Source organism: Euprymna scolopes, chromosome 9, assembly GCF_053919585.1.
Source record: "Euprymna scolopes isolate OS-2025 chromosome 9, ASM5391958v1, whole genome shotgun sequence".
Taxonomy (NCBI): Eukaryota; Metazoa; Mollusca; class Cephalopoda; order Sepiida; family Sepiolidae; genus Euprymna; species Euprymna scolopes.
The window spans coordinates 22689164-22704163 of record NC_136490.1 but is presented as its reverse complement, the minus strand read 5'-3'; the positions used below and the strand labels follow the sequence as shown (position 1 = coordinate 22704163).

Genomic DNA, 15000 nt, shown 5'->3' with positions numbered 1-15000 from the left:
CGCCACAAGATTAAGTAATGCTGACACATTTAAGGAAGAGCTACTAAGAGTACCTTTTTCTGCCTCGGCAGAGTACAACACAAACTTCGAAATCTAGTGGACGAGGAACTTTCAACTTTCCTACCAACTTTTGTGCTATCGTCACTTTTGTAGTAGCTTGAATCTTTGCCCCCATCTTGCTACGACAACTTTAAACAACTTTCTTCACTCTCCATATGTGCCTAAAACTGAACGAAAATTCCATGAACAAAGTTTTTTTCTTTTCTTATGACAATACATCTACGTTATACTATACTGTGGGGCTGCTTCCCGGCTTACTATAAAATGGGCGTTTTAAAGTTATTGTAAATAAGGTTATTTTTTAGCCGTTCTCTTTATATAATAAAACCGTATTAAATTCCACCATTGCTGATCATCACGGTGTTGTCTTATCGTCTACCTGACACTCATTGACCTTCATTCTAGAGTGACATCCGGGTCTTTATGAGTAGTGATTTCTAAGAATTAAAAATAAAACATAGCCACTTAAATGTTGAAATCTTCACTAATAATCTAAAGAATCAGTGAGACCACGCCTTGAAATATCTTAATCCGAGGCCTGATCGACAAATAAAGTCTAGTGTCATATCTATGAAATGAAGTGTTAATTAATAACTCTCAATCATAATTAATAATACAATGTTGACAGGTATCTACTTCCAGGTCACAATTAATTTGATAATAATGGCAATTAATAGGTTACTACACCCCCCCAAATGTTCCCACATTGAACATTTCACCTAAGCCGGAGGAAGTGGGTGTACGTTCTTGGGCCCGTCGAATTCACCGGTTCGACAAATCTCTTATTTTCATGACCGGATTATGGTTTTTATAAGTTTGGTTAATTGGGCATAGATTAGTTACGATTTTCATTTGTTGTAAATATTTTTGAGTTAACGCTTTCCTGTCAAAACTAACGTGCAGTTAAAAAATTAGCGTATTTTGACAAACAAATTAACCGATGGTTTAATTTCACCACGAAATGCTAGTACACGCCTAGATTGATCTATGGCTTAACAATCAATTTGGCTTCACTATGACAACGCTGTTGTAGTGAGAATGAAATGCGATTCGAACGGACTCTAAAAAATGAATGGCTTGAAGAGCTTCCGCTTTTCTTTCTCCGCTTCGTTAAGATACGCCCACCTCTTCAATTGCCTAATGATCCCTGTTTCCCCGACTATAGTAACGTGCAGAAATTTAAATGTACCGTGAACAAATGTCTTGCTGCTCTACGCCCCAATTTATGTCCCTTATAAGGCTGTTCCTATTTACAGTAGCCCTGTATCAGTCGCGATGTGCCTGGTTTTGAGTGAATTAAAATCAAAAATCAAAATAAAAAATTTTAAATAACAAAACATTCGCATCTGACAACCAATTCAATAGACAAATACAGACAATTACTAACCAATTTAATAGTTTACAAATTTTTAATCAATCACGGGTTCAATCCCGACTGAAAGCATTGCAAATAAAATGATAATATTAAGAGGTGGCAATGTATAATCCGCATGCCAGTCCTGACCTTGCATCATACTACGTGGACTATGACAAACTGACTGATTAATAGGCAAATAGTTCAACTGCTTTGTGGATGCCTTTAGAAAAGCAAATACTAAGGGGCTAAACTCACACAAAAGCCTCCAGTTCGGAATCCAGATCAGCGGATAGTGAAACAGTGAAACATATTTCCCATAACTCTTGCAGCTACGCTGGCTCCAACCGTATTGGCTTGCCCTTTCGTCGGGCTTTGTCTGCAACGCTGACAGGGATGGGGGCTCTGTTAACTGGGCAAATCTAGGTCTCCTTATCATCCGCCAAAACCTGCATCCGGAGAGCCAATTCCAGTTTCGATCTGCATAGCCATAGCAGATGCTGCAGTGCACCAGACTAGATGCAGAATGGCATTGTCCTATTAGACAGAAGGTTGCGATCGATGTGAAATTGAAGATATAATCAAGTTTTTGATCATTCCGTATTTGCACACGCAAAATTGGATTTTTCTGCGATATGTTATCTTTCAAACTCGAATTGTTGATTTTTTTCCCATGCTTTTTCTGTTGTTGTATTTTCTGTTATAAGAAATCGATGAGCCGCGTGATGTACCAGCCGATGTAATTGAAATGGGAAAAAAAAGAAAATAAGAACATTATCGATAAACATCACAATATAAAAGTCAGATTCAAAATGAATCTTTACGGTAAATAAATATATATAAAAGATACTAACTAACCGATATATAATTGGTTGAAGAAAGAAATTACTACAAACCTGTATAAATGTATGGATATATACAGAATATATACGGCATAGACACGTATACAATCTGATTCCCGTTAAATGACCGAAGTTAAGCGAGATTAAGCCTGGTCAGCACGGAATGGGTGACCATTTAGGAAATGCCAGGTGCTGTACGTGTTCCTCATTTATCACAGCATTTCTTCCAATCATCCTGAGCTTCTACTTCCATTGGGAACAAGCATCGTCGATTCAAGCAATAAGCGGTTCGAGATTACGCAACTCTTGCTGCACAATTAAATGCGTAGCTACCTTTACAGGGGGTATTCATTGTTTCTCAATGAAGAATGGGTGCTTTGAACTATGTTTAAGAAATACACACATACAGACGTATATATATATATATATATATATATATATATATATATATAGTCTGTTTATTATAACAAATATTATTGGTTGCATATGTTTCAGTTGAGTTCCAATACAGGATATTGATATCAATTATTTTTAGTCTGATGAAGTGTTGTCCCTGAATTGGGACTCCACTGAAACATGTATGCACATATGTAACTAATAATGTTTGTCTAATAAACAGACTATATACCAGATCTGTCCTATATTGAACACTCTTTAATAATCACGTGAGTTTCATTGGGTTAACATCCAGGACATCAATCGATACAACCTATATATATATATATATATATATATATATATATATATATATATATAGTCATTAACATACAGTACGATTTCGCTGTTTCACAGGTCATCAGTGCGGCTAGACAATCAACTACCTCAAACCAGGATCGAAACACGACCGCCCAAATGACAGTCGGAGCTTCTAACCATTGCGCTGTTCAGCTGCTGCTATAAGGGCAGTAACTAAACAATATTTTGACATTGTCCAAATACCTAAGCTTAATTGGTTTTAAACAAAAAACATCGCTTAATACGCTAATGGTAATTTGTATATCACTTCCCAATATGCTCAACCTAAGAAAGGGAGCATATATATATATATATATATATATATATATATATATATATATATATATATATATATATATAACGAGAGAACTTGAATGACTAGTAAACATTATCTTTGAAGCTCTGCAGTCACTCTGTACAGGTGTTTGTCAGGGCAACCTGGCGTGAAGAAACTGTTCATTATAAGTAAACATTGATTAAATATTCAAAATAACATAGTATAAACATCCCGAATAAAATCTCCACGCTTTGGCCAATCTACACCGGCTTTTTACGAGGAATGGTGCACCTTCTTCAAGTGATGTTACATTAAGAAACCGAACAAAACAGGATATTCGTCCAGAATAGATCAATTCTTTTCTTGCAATCCCGTAAGACAAAGAGACAACAAGAAAGTTATACTATAACATATGTCGTAAAATAAACATAACTATTACATTTGGATTCATACAGAGACATGTGTATGCGAGTATTGTGTTTTTTTCTAAACAGTTAACTTCTTAAAAATGCATACTCGGGCTGAAATCGTGCCTATTCAGGAGAGGTTTGGTAGGTATTGCGCAACCCTTGCCTAACAATTACAAGCGCTACTGCCCCTAAGGGGTATCCCTTATCTTTAAAGACTGAACGGAAGCATGGGGCGATACATTATATATATATATATATATATATATATATATATAGATTCTATACTCCAAATTTCAAGATGTTGACCATCTTACCGTAATTTTTTGTAAGTACGTTGTCATGCACAATTCTCGACAACGCATCAGAAGAAAATGAACTAATCAATTTGAAAAGAAAATGATTATGGTATTATTACAAAATTCGAAAGGTGGACGAGAAGTTTCAGTCATTTTTCAACGATTTACGCCATGGTGTAACACATTGAAAAAACGGTAAGAAGATCTTGAAATTTGAGAATATTGAATTTTTCATGGATTTGTATATGCTCTGTAGTTAGATCGAGGTTCATCGATCTGAAATATAATTTAATAAACATAACATATTTCCCTGTAAACTATATATATATATATATATATATATATATATATATATATATATATATATATATATATATATATAAGTTTCAAAGCGTGAGAAATAATATAATTTTTGCCACAGTCGAGCACCGTTGCAGCTCACAAAAGGCATGAAAGCCAACAAACCAGATGTGCAAGATTAAAGTTCCGCGAATTAGGCCGAAACTAGAGTTTTGGACTTCCGTTTTATTCATGACTCTTCTGAGCTGCGACGTTACCTGATTGATGAAACACATGTATCATTTCTCACGCTCTGAAAACCTTACATATATATATATATATATATATATATATATATATATATATGTATATATATATATATATATATATATGTATATATAGATATATATATATAGAGAGAGAGAGAGAAAGAGAGAGAGCTAGATAGATAGAGATAGTCGTCAAGATGGTCTACATCACAATAGATATAAACGCTAATTAACACAAAAATAACGAACTTTTTAATCAATGTATGTATTTCCGCATGTTTGGGAAAATACTGGCACTTCTCTTAGTAGGTATGTGCCCACTTGAGCTATTGTTGCAGAGCTTGTCCTTAATGAAAAGGCAAAAAGGTGATGGTTATTTCCTACCCCAAAGGTTTATTGCTATACTCAGATGTGCGAAGGAAATATATGTGCAGTTTGCAGAGAAGACCTTTTCTTACTTTTTTACTTTTTTTTTTCATTTTTCTCCCCTGAAGATGTCATTTCTTGCTAATCAGAGCGTGGATCCGTCCTTTACTGACAAGTTTCCACCCCTTCTCCCCCGACAAAAGAGCAACAGATGGCCGTGGCTTCCACCCCAAGCCAATAGTTGAACATTTCATATTTGTCTTCCTTCGATACGGACGTTACCAAAATCCTGACAAGGTGATAGGCTAGCGCCAGATGGTGCAACTAAAACAGAGTATAAATATATTATAAATCACCCCTCGTCCTCTTATACTCTCCCTTCTCCTCCTCTAGGGTGATTTTCTCTTTTTTGTTTTCTTTGTCCGATGTTATTGTCTTCCGTTTCCTTCTATGTATCTCTCTTTCTTTCTATCTCTCTCACCCTCTCGCAATTATATATACCAACAATATATTTGAAAAATATATATTGCCATATATATTTTAATAACTTACTATATATATATATATATATATATATATATATATATATATATATATATATATATAATTTTTTTTAAATCTACATATAAGGAAAAAACAGAAATTTTAACTACTGCCACATCTGGGCAGGAGCTGCTAAAAACAGCATATCCTGCCTTGACAGAGTACAAAATAAACTTCGTGGCTTGGTGGGGAATGCCCTTTTCTCTTCCCTGCAATTTATTTCCCACAGAAGAGACGTAGCGAGCCTATCTTTGTTCTATTGTTATTTCCATGGCAAGTGCTCGTCTGAGCTCCATTCTCTGGTCCCCCCTCGCCAATCTTTAAAAAAAAAACACCCGACTAGCTGAAATCACCGTCGATAATTTTCCCCACTCCTTATCTGTGCCTAAATCAAAGCGTAGATTCCACGAACAAGGCTTCTTTCTTAGAACTGCACGCACGCCTGTGGAACGCTGTTCCGCTTGCCTGTTTCCCTCCCGACTTAAACCTGGATGTCTTTAAGTACAACACAAACAAATTACTGATGAACCGCCCCCTTAAGTAATGACACTTTATCAATTCTACAATACTATTACGACACTATCCCACTGATTAATGTACACACAATAAACCTTATCCCCGAGTGGCGCTTGGGCCTTGATAAGTGGTGATCTCCATGTAAAAACAAAAGAAAAAAGAGATACCAATTAAAAATTGGGAAAACATTCATCTGCTTTCTTCTCATCAAAGGAAATAAAATAGCACAACATAATGATGAAATGCTTTTTCACGCATAAAATCAAACTGCAAAATATGAGAACTAACTTATTTATAAAAGAGAAAAAAGTTTTTGAAATTGCATTAACAATGAGATTAGCTATAACCACAAGTTCTGGAAAATCAAATAGGTAAGGCGATTCGAGAAATTAGATGGATAGAACATTTTTCTATCCTTCTAATTCCTCGAATCCACTCAACTGGGGATCAGCCTATCTTGAATTACTGCACTAACAGCAAAACAATCTTGAACTACTGCACTAACGGCACAAACAATTTCCATAATTTCAGCTGCGTTGAAAATTTTCCAACCGGACTAATTATAATCAATTGGATTTAATTTTGAACTTGAGTATTTCTAAATATTTATTATCGCCTTCGTATCACCTTTAAAAGAATCTTTATGCTGAAATTGTATGCCCGGTTTTTTGTTATTATTTTTTTTAAATCTAGATTTCCTCACTCGTTGTTTTTCTTAAAGGACATGTACATTTATGCAATTTATGGCTATAATAAGTTTGCAGTTTCATTAATTCCCGTAACCAGGAAATTTTTGCATTGCTACAAATATAATTTGCTGATTTCTTTATGTCCTCTGATAAGAATAATAATAAGAATAGCATTCTTTGAAACTCCGCGGAATAAGGACTTTGTAAATTGTTTTTTGGAGTATTCAGTGGAACAATAAATTTTGATTGTAAAGTTCAACTTACAGATTTAATTTTGTTTTCTCATATATATATATATATATATATATATATATATATATATATATATAAAGAGGTAGGAGGGGAGAGGTGAGGGTGACAGAGAGAGGGAAAAAGTTAGATTATAGATGTATAAAAATAAAGTCACAATTTTAAGTTGAAATCTTTGCATATTGTTGTTATTTTCTTTTTGCGAATAAATTCCAACTAAATTATCGATGAAGATTTTTTAACTGTGGCCGGGTCTTCACTATTTAAGCCCGAATATCAGTCATAATTATGAGGTTACGAGTGTCAGCTGGCCTGTGAGACAACAGCCTGATTATCGCTAATGGTCGGACTTGGGTAGGGTTTGTTTTATTGCTAGGACAGCTCGCTCAACAAGAAATTGTTGACGTTAGACGTGAAAACACCACGTTATACTTACTGAAAAGCAGATCTGCAGTATTCTTTTCCACGGACTGATTGTTATAGGAAAGAACTTTGATCATTAGACGTTTCTATCTAAAATTTCCATTTTTGTGTAGAATATTGATTTTTTTTGTAACGAATATTTTGTGAATACATTTTAGTTTAGTTTTTGATTTAGTAAATCAGTTTTGTGATTAAAAAAATTTTACATCAAAATTATATATGATAAACATCTATTCCTCTTTTTTTATTATTTATGTCTGTTATATATTTATGAACAAGAATTTGCAAGTGACATATTTCTTTTATTCCGGTTTTTATTAAAAGAAGGAAATGATTTTCGTTGTTATCTTGACAAAGATAGATATATATGTATGCGTTTTTGGAAATGATGACATATAGAAATTAATCAGAGGACACCAGAATAGTGTCAAGAATTAGATATTAACAAAGACTTCAAGAGAATAATAGATTGGTGCCGGAATTATTTGCTTTGTATGAAGACAGTTTAAGCCTATCATATTTATTACTTCTTAATATGTGTGTATATATATATATATATATATATATGTGTGTGTGTGTGTGTGTGTGTGTGTGTGTGTGTGTGTGTGTGTGTGTGTGTGTGTGTGTGTCGGTGTGTCGGTGAATCGGGCACTTGCCCGTCCCTTGCTGATATAAGCTCTTTATAGGAAGGAATTCTTTTGAAACGGCCTTCCTGAGGTTCCTCGTAAGTCTTAGACATTTCAGTGAGCTTTGCGTCTTGGTTGACTGCAGTTGCCCACATCCAACAATGGCGCCATAACTTTCCATTCCGTGCCAATGTCGAAATACAACCAAGGCGTCGATAGAAATAAAATAAAGAAAAAGAAGGGAATATACTATGTACTAAACCCACACTCAATATATGTGTATATATAAATGCATATTTATCTATATACACGTGTATATCTACATACACATATATGTTGGTATCTATATATGTGTATATATATATGCATATCTGTATATATATATATATATATATATACATATATTTGCATATATATTAATATATACTAGTTTATTTTCGTTTGTATATGTACATTTAGATATATGAGTGTGTATTGATTTACTTATTTCCATTCTTTTATGTTTATTGTTTTAACGTGTATTTAACCTGGCTGGTCATTACTAAAATAGGTAACAATTCTGGAACACCGGGATCTGTATGTGATCTTTATTTAGCTCAGCATTATTCCGGCCATCTTGCACTTCTCCTTGTAATTTGAACCAGAGAGTGCCTACCTAGGGGCGTTGTCACAATATATATATATATATATATATATATATATATATATATATATATATATATAAGAATTAGTAAAACATATTAAACGAATACCTTAACAAGAATTAAAAACATTTAATTTTCAAAAAGGAGACACAAATTAAATGGGTTGTCCTTAATCCGCGGAGTTTCAAAATAAATACTCTCTTTCTCATCAAAGGGTAGGAATTAGCAAACTGCGGAATCGGATTTTGCTTGCAAAGTATTTAATGAAACTGCAAGTGAGCCATAGAACTTACTGGTAAATGTTAGAAAATCGCGAGGCAGACGGAATGGGGAAAAAAAGAAAAGTGATTTCCCGTGAATAGATGGTCGAGTGAAGAGTAGAAGGTCCAATGACGGTAAAATCCAAATAAAGTTGGTAAAAATCCGGTATCCAGAAGTAAAAAATCCAAAGGCATCCTGTTACTGGAAGATATTTCGAGGTCATTCAATTATATATACATATATATATATATATATATATATATATATACATATATATATATATAACTACTTCATTTACTCACATAAAATTAATATACGAAATATAGATTTATGCGTAAACTTTAAGTATTTACTTCAAAAGTGCTCAATACGTAAGTAGAGCTAGTTATTCCGGCCATCTTGCACTTCTCCTTGTAATTTGAACCATATATATATATATATATATATATATATATATATATATATATAGAGAGAGAGAGAGAGAGAGTTTACATAACAATTCATTTCTTGGCATTATATAGATTCTTTAACCTTTCTTCCTATAGGAAACACAAAATTACACATACACACATTATTTGTTATATATCGGAGATGAGATATAAATACAGATAAGTCAATTTTAAGCATATATATGTATAACTCTTTATTGTTTGTATTTTATAGTTTAACCATTAATCAGGATTTGAATGAGCACATAGACTACTCTGTATTTCTGTTATGGAATATAAAATTAAAATAAATATATTAGTTGTATTTATAAATGTTTTAATTAATTGTTAATTGGCGCATTATTTTTAGCATCGTATTTTGAAAAGTTAAAAATAAATAATCAAACATACATAAAAATATGTTTTTAGCAAGAAAACCGCACAGAAACGCTTTTGTTTCACTGCTGAAACGAAGTTTACGGACGAGCCTTTTGTAGTAAGAAATTACAATTTTTTCTTCGTAGTGTATTTACTATATACGTAGTTGTGCACATGTATTAAGCACTATTGAATTAAATGCTGAAACAAAAGTTGTATATGAAATCTATTATATTATAAGCATACTAGTAGGGAGACCTGACGTTGCCCGGGATTGAATGAGGATCATCAAGTGTTTCACACTCCCATATTTTTATTGTCATCGAAATCTGTAAAACCGCCAATTTTTCAATCAAATCGATTGATTATCTACTGTAGTTGGGGGTCAATCGCGGTGCATTGAGAGAAAGCTTCACATGCGTCCCATCGTCGATTTCATCCACAATACATTGAAGCCTGAAGAATCCTAGCGTGAATGAAACACGGAATATTCTGTGTAGCTTAATCGCCATATATATTTTGTAACTTATTAACTAGCTCTACCTACGTATTGGGCACTGTTGAAGTAAATACTTAAAGTTCACGCATAAATTTATACTTCCGTATATTAATTTATGTGAGTAAATGAAGTATATATATATATATATATATATATATATATATATATATATATAATATTTTCAATACCTACAGGTTAAATCCTTTCGGGAATCATCAGTGCAGGGTGTCACGATTACTGCCGGTCAGGCGATTCGAATTCGGCCACGAAACCATGTCTTACTTCATTAGCACGGAACAAACCACACGGTCAACTTTAACCGCGAGAAATATCCTTGAAATTTAAACATTTATTTTTAAATGTCGAGATATTCTTCCATAGTGATCTAATGATCATGGTCTGCGAATGCAAGCTTAAGTGATCGACTTTTATTTCAACTTTAATGTGATCAATAATATGAGTCGAATTCTTAAAGGGCCTGACATAATTATTAAGACAAGGATCTCTCTCTCTCTCTCTCTCTCTCTCTCTCTCTATATATATATATATATATATATATATATATATATATATATATATATATATATATAGTGTCCCCGTAATTTTTGGCACATTCAATAGTTCCCCAGCAGAACTCTTTACTTTCGACATAGTATTATTTTTACGCTATCGATTTTCTCCTGATGAGATGATAGCTGAAAGAGCTCTCGAGAGACTTTCGCCCATTATATTTAAAACTTTATTTAAATTCTATACCTCTAAACATATATATATATATATATATATATATATATATATACATTAAGTTATAAAATATATATGGCAATTAAGCTACACAGAAAATCCCGCGTTTTATCCACGCTAGGATTCATCAGCAAATAGCGGAATATTCTGTGTAGCTTATTTGCCATATATATTTTATAACTTACTACCTAGCTCTACGTAAGTATTGAGCACCGTTGAAGTAAATACTTAAAGTTTACGCATAAATTCATACTTTCGTATATTAATTCATGTGATTAAATTAATAATCATATATATATATATATATATATATATATATATATATATATATCCTCACATACGAGTATTCATCATTGAGGAAAGTGTTTATATGCACACGGCTCATGTTACAACATGAGTCTTATGCATATATTATCAAAAATGTTGGGATGCGGACCTAATTTAACTTTCTCAATAATCCTTCATCGGACATCAATGTGCCAGCATTATGGAGCTTGAAAATATTATCGTCTTAATGGACTGTCTTCCTTGCTATAAACACAACAACTATCGTCTTGTTTTTAATGATTGAGATACAGACGGCTATTTCTGATTCGAAAGAAAAAAAAACGAACAGTTAAAAGTCGACCGGAAACATTTTTATCGTAAACGACTCGTGTGGTGTAGCTGATGCGGCAGTCCAGGATTAGCCATGGTGGATAGTTCGGTTAAGGCTGACTGGACATTCATGATCGAGAAACCTTCAACAGAGCACGGGTTTGGGTCTTCCTGTAATCCCTGTCTCACGGTTCGACTGCTTTCAGGTGAAATTAGTTTTCTTGCGACGATCAAGTTGTTTTATTAAAATGGAACAGTGAAATCCCCAGTACTTTAAGCGATAGATGCTTTCAGTCGGCGCCTCATCTTTAGACCTTGTTTGGGTTTGACGAGCGAGTGTTTATCTTAGATTATGATCGGAATTAAGGAAAAGGGGAAAAAATGTCGTATAGTGCTTGAAAGAAAGGAATGCAGATATAGAAACTTAAATACAGGGAAAATGAATATGGGAAAGAAATGAGGGATTAAGGAAATAAATGAAGAAAAAAAAAGAAAATAACGAATTAGACAAATACAAGAAGGAGTTACGTAATGAAAAAGACGAGAGGAAGAAATGAAAAGGACGTAGAAAGAAAGGAACAAATAATGAACCGAACAAGACAACAGCAAAGAAGAAAACAAAGACAAGAATAAAGTATTAATGGTTGATTTGGTTTTCCCTCACGGCATATCAGCCCTTTTCAGACTAATAACGGCGAATTCAGTCAACTTGAAAAAAATAGTTTTATGTCCAAACTTCGTTATAGTTTCAAACATTTGTTTATGCTTTCTGGTTTGATAGTTTTGTTTTACAGCACATCAACCCTTTTCGCGTTATGTAATACCGACTTCCTCAAATTGGGAAAGTATTGCTACAACATTTTTAACTAATGAGGGTAGGTATGTATTTGTTTCCCCACGTAAGCAAAATGTGACACAAGGTCGGTTTTATGTGAGATGAAGTGGAAGGGGGGATCGTTTATATAGGGTTGCCCCTACATAGACCAACAACCAATTGCCAGAAAGGCAATGGTCACAAAGTGTAGCATCCGTGGGAACAGATACTATACTTCAGCCAAAAGACCGAGCAACGAACTGACGAATCAAATTAATTCACGTTCTGCTATCAACCAATCAGAAACCAGAATTGCTCCATAAAAATTAAACCTTTTTCTTTAGCAACTTCGCATGTGTTTTCTTCGTGTCGACACGGGAAGAATCTTTTGCTCTGTGGCTTCCAACTCAAGAACTGTCTACTAAGAACCAATTACCTCCAGAACTTGTATAGAACAACTAACCATCGGAAACTGTTCTGAAACTAAACATGGCTTACAACTCACGAAGTATATATGCTTCGAGTGCTTTATACCTCCAAATATTTATTTATGATGTTTAGTTTGGTTGTTTTCATTTATAGCATATCAACCCTCTTCGGGTAATTTAATGTCGAATCTCGTAATTCTAAGAAGATATGTTTATATTTCAAGTCCTTTATATCTCCAAATATTTATTAATGGTGTTTGGTTTGGTAATTTTGTAGAGGAAAATTGTTTTTATTGTTTTTGATTTTGCAGAACTCAATCATGTTTTGCGAAGAAACGGAAAAAGTAATAACATCAACGTTTAGTGCACTTTACATCAGGAAGCCAGTATCTTAAGGCAGAACGTGTTAATAGAAGAACCGGGAGAAAAAAAATAAATGATGAAGAGGTAATAACAAAGAGGACATGAAAAACGGAAAAGGGAAGAAAATAAACCGGAAATGGCAGGAAAGAAGAAGGGACTAAAGAACTAAGGAATATAAGAATGTTAGGAAAGCTTAACACGAAAGAAAATATATTTGAATATAAAAATTGAAAACGATAACAACGCAAGAAAAGTGAGGAAGGACTTAAGACGAAAGTAACGAAAGGAAGGAAAAGAATGAAACGAAAGGAAGAAACAAAGCAAAACTAAGGAAACCCGATAGAAAGACGTAAATACTACAAATCAATACATAAAATATTATACCTCTTTATAGATTTTCATATGGGTAAAGGAAATAATAATAATAATAATAATAATAATAATAATAATAATAATAATAATAATAATAACAACCAGAGAGTGTGTATACAACTGCATCATGAACAGCTAGACAAATGGTACCAACAAAAACTGGCATCAGTACTTGAAAATCGAAGTCACAAAATCCTATTGGGCATGAATATACAATCAGATAAACCTATCCAAGCAATAAGACCGAATAGGTAACAAAAAAAGAAAGTCCTGCCAGATTGTAAATTTTGTCATTTCAGCAGACCACATTATGAAGATCAAAGAGACAGAGAATGGGGCGGGGGGGGGGGCAAATACATGAAACTGGCCAGAGAACACAAAGTTATATGGAAGATGAAGAAAGTTAAGATAACAATAATTAGGAGCACTAGGAACAATACCGAGAAAACTCCGAAGAAAGAATGAGAAAGATTAGAACCATAGGGATGCCTGATAAGATATAACATATACTAATAACCCAACGGCTGAAATATTAAGGAAAAAACTTGACCGCGTAGATTGATACGCATGATCCACAGACGCTAGCTGGACATGAAGAAACAGCCACAGAGGTAAAACACAAAGCAACACCACATAAATCATGAAAACTAAAACTGCATAAGTGTAAATAAACCCTCTCGCTCTCCCGTTTTTTAGTGTCACCATAAACTGGTGCCACACCAAATAAGGGAGAAGGGTCAAAGAGGATGGAAAAAAAAACAAGGATAGAGGGTACTAATTACACCTCCTCTGGATGAGTATGAAGAGGACTGGGAACTTGGAGGAGGCATATTGACACCTAAATTCCAGTGACGACCAATGATCGCTATCAACAAGGATTAAATGTAAAAGACTATTGCGATAACACAAAATAATTTGCAAGCGTTAACGAAAATGGGTGTGAGTCCTGCAAACCTGGAGATGCTTGTTGTCACCCCGGCTCCACGGAACACCACAGGTTGTTCTCAAAGATAAATTTTGGATGGTGACCTGTGTGAAAACTCGTAGTGACTACTACTACTACTACTACTACTACTACTACTACTACTACTACTACTAATAATAATAATAATAATAATAATGATAATGATAATAATAATAATAACATTTCCGCAGTAAATGCATTGGCAATAGCTATATTGCGATATGGAGTGGGTATTTTTTATACAGTGGTCACCACTTATCAAGGCCCGGAAGCCACTCATGGATAAGTGTTATTGCAAGTACATTACGTTAGTGTGGAGATTTGATGAAGTGTTTACTTAAGGGGGCGGTTCATTAAGAATTTGTTAACGTTGGACTTGAAGACATCCAAGTTGTAGTCAGGTGGGAAGCAGGCAATGGAAAGAAAATGAGTTGAAGGATATAGACAGGAACACAAGGAAAACGATGGCAATGCGTGTAGTTCTTCACCCAGAGAGTGATGTTGATAGGTTATATGTAAAAAGAAAAAAAGAGCGGAAAAAGACTAATGGGTGTAGAACGATGTATAAAAGAAG

The 15000-nt window shown here is 33.8% G+C and overlaps 1 protein-coding gene across 3 annotated transcripts in view; it reads right to left on the bottom strand.

The window, feature by feature from the left end:
* LOC145284464 (uncharacterized) overlaps positions 1-15000 on the bottom strand; it is a 763119-nt gene that overhangs the window by 490191 nt on the left and 257928 nt on the right. The gene's annotated exons all lie outside the window — the stretch shown is intronic.